Source organism: Polyodon spathula, unplaced genomic scaffold (assembly GCF_017654505.1).
Source record: "Polyodon spathula isolate WHYD16114869_AA unplaced genomic scaffold, ASM1765450v1 scaffolds_2677, whole genome shotgun sequence".
Classification (NCBI taxonomy): domain Eukaryota; kingdom Metazoa; phylum Chordata; class Actinopteri; order Acipenseriformes; family Polyodontidae; genus Polyodon; species Polyodon spathula.
This window is the reverse complement of record NW_024474145.1, coordinates 6,374-14,812: the sequence shown is the minus strand read 5'-3', so window position 1 is coordinate 14,812 and position 8,439 is coordinate 6,374. Positions and strand designations below refer to the sequence as shown.

Here is an 8,439-nt window from a genome sequence, read left to right as displayed (position 1 = left end):
AATGTACACATTTAAAAAAAAAAAGTATTTATTTTCACAATATTTATAAATCTGGGAAAAAGACAAGTTCAAATATTAATGCTTTTTTTACACATGGCACCCCATCTTGAAGAGGCAGGCTGTCTACAGTAGTGATGACTAGGCATGATAATTATACAGAGGGCAACATAGAGTGCTGGGCATCAGTAAAGATAGGTTGTTATTAATATAGGGCATGCGTTTATATATTAATGTATATGCAAATTACAGGGTGTGTCAATGTGACCAGGGGAGTGTCTAATGAAGCCATGTGTGTGTGCATCCAGTGTGTAATAGAATTTGGGGATCTTTGGAAAATCAAGAGCTGATTTTAAATGGCAGTTTTGTGCCAGTCTTGTACACCTCTGCAAATTAATTAACAATATACAGACAAGTTCCTGAAATATAAATATTACTATTCAAATACTTTTTTTTCTTGATGAAATGTGTGTGCGTGTATAGTGCTATGGCCAGTTGTTACAAATGCTGTCTCTTTATCAATGCACACAAAGGCTGTTTCTTTATTGCAAGGAAAAGTCTCCCATGTCCGCACCTTACTAAGAACGGCTGTATTTTGTTTGTTTAAACAGATATCTGAGCTCTGAGATCCGTGTGCTGCATTTAAAATCCTTTCAAAAGGAAAAACAATGGCGCTCATATCTCTACCCATCCTTGGGCCCATCTTGGTATCCGAGAGCCTGATAGCCGTGGCAACGTTGTGCGCAGTCTACCTGCTGCTGCGGCTCTTGCGCACGGAGATCCCACAGGGTCTGCGCAGACCCCCCGGTCCCACACCCCTACCCCTGATCGGAAATGTGTTGGAGCTGGGAGGCAACCCCCACCTCAGCCTGACGAAGATGAGCCAGCGCTATGGAGACATCATGCAAATCCAGATTGGCACCCGGCCCGTGGTGGTGTTGAGCGGGAACGAGACAGTGCGACAGGCTCTCATCAAGCAAGGGGACGACTTTGCTGGACGGCCTGACCTCCACAGTTTCCAGTACATCTCTAACGGCAAGAGCTTGACCTTCAGCAGAGACCATGCTGGGGTGTGGCGAGCCCGGCGCAAGCTGGCACAGAATGCCCTTCGCTCTTTCTCCACCGTTGAAAGCCCGACCAGCAGCTACTCCTGCATGCTTGAGGAGCACATCTCCCTGGAGGCGGAATACTTGGTGAAGCAGCTCTCTAGGGTCACGGAAGCTGATGGGAGTTTTGACCCTTTCCGCCACATTGTGGTCTCGGTGGCCAACGTCATCTGTGCTATGTGCTTCGGCAGGCACTACAGCCACGACGACCAGGAGTTGGTAAATCTGGTGAATCTGAGCGACGAGTTCGGGCGTGTGATTGCCAACGGCAATCCCGCCGACTTCATCCCTGCTCTGCGCATCCTGCCCAACCGCAACATGCGTGCTTTCATCGCCATCAACAACAGATTCAACACCTTTGTCCAGAAAATTGTGACAGACCATTACCGCTCCTTCGACAAGGTAAGGGCTGTGCATGTGAGTAGTTGTGCTGCCTGTGAAATACGCTGGTTATGCTATACTCTAGAATACTGTAGTGTTTTGAGCATGGTAGTTTCACATTGAGAACATTACCATAGTGTTGAGAACTGAGAACTGAGAACAATTATTAGGATCTATTTAAGATTTCTACCTACTAAAGAGTACTGTTAAGTCACAGATGCAAAATTAGAATTCCATAATCACACTCAGATCTCAGTCATTGAAATCAACTAAGCCTTTAAATCAATTAAACCATTAAAACCATTAGCCATGATGTTCATCACTGTTCTGTTTCTCTCATCTCCAGAGCAACATTCGTGACATCACTGACTCACTGATTGAGCATTGCCAGGACAAGAAGGTGGACGAGAACGCCAACATGCAGATCTCTGACGAGAAAATTGTGTCTATTGTTAATGACCTTAAACCTCGTCCACTCACTTTTTCCATTTATTCCCTATTTTTATTTATTATTATTATTTTATTATTATTATTATTATTATTCTTTTTTTTTTTTTATTTTTTTTAAATTATTTTTTTGGCAGATACCTGTATCCAAGATGACTTACAGGTGTTACAGGGCAGTACAGATATACGATGCAAGATTGATATTTAGTACAGTTTAGTTTACAGTAAAATAATACTACTAAAATACAATATAAAATAGGATGCAACAAGTTAGGATTACAACAGATTATATCTACAGTGACATTAGTAGTGGAAGGATAGTGCATCAGCTGAGGATGCAGTAATGTGGTGCCTAAGCCAGGGAAGTGCAGTGCATAGAAAAAGGGGCACAATCAAGAGAATTGAACCATTTGTTCAAACATGCTATCGTAAAAAATCCTTAGTAATGACCTGCCTTTGGTGTTCACTTCCCTGTGCTTCAGTGCATCTCAGCACATATCAGGTTGTTATGTGTTCCATGAGCTGACCTGGTACCAGTTATGACTTAATTTACAGGCTTTGATACAATCAGCACTGCTCTATCCTGGTGCTTAATCTACTTGGTGTCCCATCCTGATATCCAGAAGAAGATCCACCAGGTATTAGGTAAGTCTATCTAGCACTGCATTTTTTTTCTGTACATAACAACAAAACAGCAACACATTAAGGCCACAAAGCAACCTCCCAGTCCCTTGTCTTTAACCAGTAAGCCACAAGGCAGCTTTCTCAATCGTTTAGCTCTAAACACTAGATCAAACTGCCTCCATCCTAGTCCAACAGCTCTAACCACTAGACCACACTGCCTCCTTCTAGTTCCGCAGGTCTAACTACTCAACCACACTGCCTCCCAGTCCCTCACCTCTAACCTCTAGACCACACTGCCTCCCAGTCCCTCACCTCTAACCACTAGGCCACAATCCATTTGCTTTATCTTCCTCTGCAGATGAGCATGTGGGCAGGGAGCGGAGCCCCAGGCTCTCTGATAAACCCAGCCTGCCATATGTAGAGGCCTTCATCCTGGAGACCTTCCGCCACTCCTCCTTCCTCCCCTTCACCATCCCTCACTGGTAAGTCCCACTCTGCTAATTCTTTCAGTTCATCCCATTTCCCCCCTGGCAGATAGGGCTGTGTGTTGTGAACACATGTTCTAAAAGTGCTGGTTTTTTCCTCATTTCAGCACGACGAAGGACACGGCTCTCAATGGGTTTTACATTCCCAAGGACACGTGTGTCTTCGTGAACCAGTGGCAGGTCAACCACGATCCGTAAGTACCTTACCAAAATCTCCCATGCTTTCTTCAATCTTTTTGAAGCAGGTACATTTCTACAATGAAACGTATTGTAACTAATTATATAAACCTCACATCATGCAAGATGATCAAATGTGCAGCTATGGTCAAACTTTTGCATCACCCTACAGAATTAACAAATGTTGCTTCATAAAGTCGAATGAACGTATAGTGAATTTTTAAAGTTTAATTGTAAACTTTCTAATTTAAATATTATTTGTACCGTTTAGATTATTTTATGATAAATCTTTATAAATAAATACTATTTGAAATATTAAAATTAAATATTATGGCTTCTGCTAGTCTTTTGCAATATCATTTAGTTATTTCTTTGACTGCATTATATTAAATAAAATATCTAAATTATGTTCATATAATTTGTTATAGATTGTGACAATCCTAAAATTCTAGATGATGCAAAACCTTTGCCCATTAACTGTAGACCCATACAGTGCAACGGTGCTTATTTAGCTGCTGTGCCAAGCTAAGAGAGAGGTTCTTTTGAAGTGATGCTAACCTGCATTTGCGTATTTCCTCAGGAGTCTGTGGAAGGATCCCTCCACCTTCTCTCCAGAGCGCTTCCTGAATGCAGAGAGCACCGGTATCAACACGGTTGAATCGGAGAAGGTCATGCTGTTCGGGCTGGGGAAGCGGCGCTGCATTGGTGAGTTTATCGGCCGCAGTGAAGTCTTCCTCTTCCTGGCTGTGCTCCTGCAGCGGCTGGAGCCTGCCTGGCCAGAAGCTGGACCTCACCCCTGAGTACGGACTCACAATGAAGCACAAACGATGCCAACTCAGTGCCTCCCTGCGCTACCGCCACAGAGCCGACTCCGAGGAGTGAGAGTCTGCCCTCCACAGAAACACAGCACCATGCATGCCAGGGACACCGATCCGCTGCTCCACTCTCCTCAGGACTTCGGCTAGCTTCTCTGTTAAGTTTTCTGTGCCTTTTACAATTAACTTTTGAGCCTAATGATCAATGTTTTTTGCAACTTTACTCAAGGTGGGGAATGGGAGGAACCCAACAGACAGATTATGTTTTTAAAAACATAGTTTGTCTTCTTTAACAGAACTAGAGTGGCTAACCATTGGAAACCTTAACCTCCAAGTACAAACATTGGTAACTGGTCTAAATGAAAAGCTATTGGATGTATAACTCCTTGTCTCCTTTTTGTTTTATTAATGTAAGTCAGTTAGTATGTAGAAACTACATGAGCAAACCGGGGCACACTGTCCACCAGCTCGACAGGGAACAGCTTGTGACGTGCAGTGCACAACCTGTCCCAAATATACTGACATCAGTGGCCTTGCTAAACAGGTCATCACTGAACTGGACTTGATAACCAATTCAAACCTACCATCTGTAGCACACACTTTTGCAAAACTGCAAATGGAATGCCCGGCAAGTATTCTGCAATAACCCAGAACTTTATGATATTAAGATATTTCTCCAAGCTGAAGATGGGCAGAACTTAAAGAGTAAGGAGCAGGGTTCTGAAAAATATAGCGTTATACGTCCTCACGTGTTGCTATAACTTTTTAAATAACATACAATTTTTATTTTCATTGTTAACATGAAACTCTGTTTCAGAGCTCTTTTAAAAAGGGCCGCCAAGTGCACTGGAGTTTGAGATCTGTCCTCTAAATCACTGCAATAAAAATGTTCTGGCTTTTCTGTTCTGTACCACATCCTGGATCGTTATTGCTGTGTTACCTGTTTGACAATTTGACAATGTGAGCAATAATTCTTACGCTATCGGTGCACTTAGTGGACATTTTGAAAAGTGCTTTGAAACAGTCTTTAAAGTTATATGTAAAAAGTTGTCAGGATGTTAACAATGAAAATAAAAATGACAGGTACGTTATTTAAACAGTCGTAGAAACAAGTGGGGACGTATAATGTTATATTTTTGGGAACCCTACTACTTAGTCTTTAAGATTCTTTATGTGTTCCAGACTGTGGTGGGAGGTGCTTTGCACACCCAATAGTGCTAAATCTGGATTACAAGTTAATCTGGAGTGTAACCAAGTCTTCTTCAAGTGTTTACCATAGACTCCTCTCCCTTATAAAAATATCTCATAGTAAAGCATAGTTCAGCATTGTAAAGCCCAGAGACGTATGGTAAAGCACATCAAAAAACAATGAAAACCATGCATAGTATAACCATTGGAAAAGCTTGGGAAAAAGCTTGGCAGCTCAGTGTTTGTGACATGTGTTTTTCATAGTTATTGAATGATGCAAACTAAATTATTATTATTATTTATTGCATTTATATAGCACTTTTTATACAAAAGTATCGCAAAGCACTGTACAGTACGTAGCAGAAAAAAAGAACAAACCACAATACATTTATATAGTATATCACACATACAACTGCCACAGTCAGACCATTTAAATAACAGTATACACATAATACAAAGCAGCAATTTTAAAATTACATTAAAACCCACTAAGATAAGAAAGCCATTTTATAAAAGTGTATGTAGCAGGGAGAGATCTGTGCTGACTCTGCTGGCGTGTTCACAGTACTGCAGGAAGAGGGCGGCAGTCTTCCAACAACTGCCTGTGAGTCATGGCAGTGACACGGGGAGGTGGGAAGGTAGGTGTGTGGACTTTCCCCCTCTCTGAATGGCTGAGAGGCAAGTCTTGGCAGATTGCTAGCCCTATAAATAAATGCTCTGCTGTTTCCTCAGGTCTGCCCACTTAGACGCAACGAGAGTGCGGAAGCTCTGATCCAGGACCGGGAATCAGGCAAAACAAAGAGTTTCACAGCGAGAAAGAGAGAGAGCGGGGAACCCTTGGGCAGACCCTGGCGTATTGTAAAAGAGCAGGCTAGTTAGCCTACAGAGTAGGACGGTGATCCAGGTTGTGCGGGTAGCGGCGACCGGGATAACGCTGCCGAGTGCAGCACCTTTTATTTGTAGTTTTATTACTGTTTTATTTTCCATTGTTCTTTTCGCCTTCTGTTTTCATTATTATTTCATTGAGCACCTGCGAGTGCACTTGCTGTTCGCGAACCAGCTGTGGTATTTCCGTGGTGCTGTCTATCATCGTTGATAGGCAGCCCACGGTCAACAGTGCCCTCTGCCGGAAAAAGCAAGAACTGTTCTCAAATAAAACTGGGCACCTGGGTGGTGTTTTCAATTACACCTGTCTGTCTCCTAGTTAGTGAATTACCCACACCCCTTCCACAGTGTGTTTTTAGTCTTGACTTGAAAACTGTAATGACCCCAGATTACCTAACAAATGAAGGCAGAGTGTTCCATAATTTAGGAGCTCTACAAGAAAAAGCCCTCCCTCCCGTGTTGCTTGTTGACCCTGAAATAACCAGCAGCCCCGCATCCTGAGTGCAGTTTGGAAGATACAGGGTCAGTAACTCTTGCAAATAACTTGGTGCTAATCCATTCAGGGCCTTGTAAATTAAGCAAAATCTTAAAATCAATTCTATATTGCATAGGGAGCCACTGTAAAGAGGCCAAAACAGGGGTATTATGTTCACTTTTCCTAGTTTTAATCAGAATTCTAGCAGTGGTGTTCTGAACAAGCTGCAAGCAAGAACCACATGTTTTGGGACACCAGAAGAAAGTGTATTACAATAATCAATTCTAGATGAACGAAAGGCATGTATTAGTCTCTCAGCATCAAATATGGAAATAATTGGTCTATGATTTGTAATATTTCTCAAATGGTACAAATATACTTTAGTAACTTCCTTAATATTGGTCTCAAATGATAGATCAGGATCTTAATTTCTAGTTTTGATGAGAGACTGTTGTAAGGGTCGAGCTCATGTAATCCCACATTTCCTTTTAGTTGATTCTGTGATCCCACTAGCATAACCTCTGTTTTATCAGAATGCAGCATTAGAAAATTCTGTGACATCCAATGCTTGATGTTTGTAAAGCAAGTAGCTAATATCACCCAGGCAGAAGAAATTCCTGGTTTTAGGGATAAATATAGCTGGGCATCATCAGCATAGCAATCAAAGTTCAATCCGTGTCTGCAGATAATGTCACCGAACGGTAGTATATATAATGAGAACAGCAAGGGATGTAGAATGGAGCCCTGTGGAACACCAGGGAACCTCAAATAATGCCAATTTTACCTCCCCTATAAAGACGAACTGAAACCTATCAGAAAGATAACATTTGAACCAGGATAGGACAAGACCAGACAGTCCTGCTGTGCTTTCAAGATGTTTCAGTAGGATCTACATAGATGTGCTTTCAAGACGATTCAGTAGCATCTACATTGAATGGTCTACAGTATCAAAGGCAGCACTGAGATCACAAAGAAGTAATACTGACGGAAAGCCTAAGTCAGAGTTTATCAGCAGATCATTCACAACTCTGTGCTGTGTGCAGCATGAAAACCAAATTGAAGCTTCTTGAATATACCATTAAGAGTATGAAAATGTTGTAACTGAATTGCAACAATTCTCTCTCAAACCTTATCTAAAATGGTTGGGGATTGGTCTATAGTTATTGAGGACTTTAGGGTCCAAATTGTGTTTTTCAAGCATATGTTTTACCACAGCTACCTTAAGTGCTGAGGGAACTATACTGTAGGATTTAATAGGTTTGTTTTATTTCTAGCAAATAATAATTCCAGTCCTCTTGTTGTGATTTTCAACAAAAATAGTTTATTCTGACACAAAAGGAAATCCAATGATAGACAGTACATAACCTAACCACACATGACCTGCATGGATGGATCACAAATGGAGATTAGACAAAGGGGCATTCAGAACAGAAAATAGGAGACACTTTTTTACACAGAGAATTGTGAGGGTCTGGAATCAACTCCCCAGTAATGTTGTTGAAGCTGACACCCTGGGATCCTTCAAGAAGCTGCTTGATGAGATTCTGGGATCAATAAGCTACTAACAACCAAACGAGCAAGATGGGCCGAATGGCCTCCTCTCATTTGTAAGCTTTCTTATGTTCTTATATGTGGTTAAAAACAAAACAATACAATACTGTAGATCTAACCCTGCAGCACTCTCTATCGATCGAAAAACCTTCAGATACCAGTTTAGATAATGAGAGAGAGAGTATCAGTGAGAGAGAGTGTCTTAATACAGAAATACAGTGGTTTAAATACAGTACAAAACGAGCTCCCCTCCTTATGGTCACCCAGCTGAAGTTTTTGAAGATCAAGCCGGCTCAGGCGTGAGACTT

General features: G+C 41.7%; 1 pseudogene; it reads left to right on the top strand.

The window, feature by feature from the left end:
* Positions 1 to 633: 633 nt before the first annotated feature.
* Positions 634 to 4,248, top strand: LOC121310850 (annotated as a pseudogene).
* The last annotated feature ends 4,191 nt before the right edge of the window (positions 4,249 to 8,439 follow it).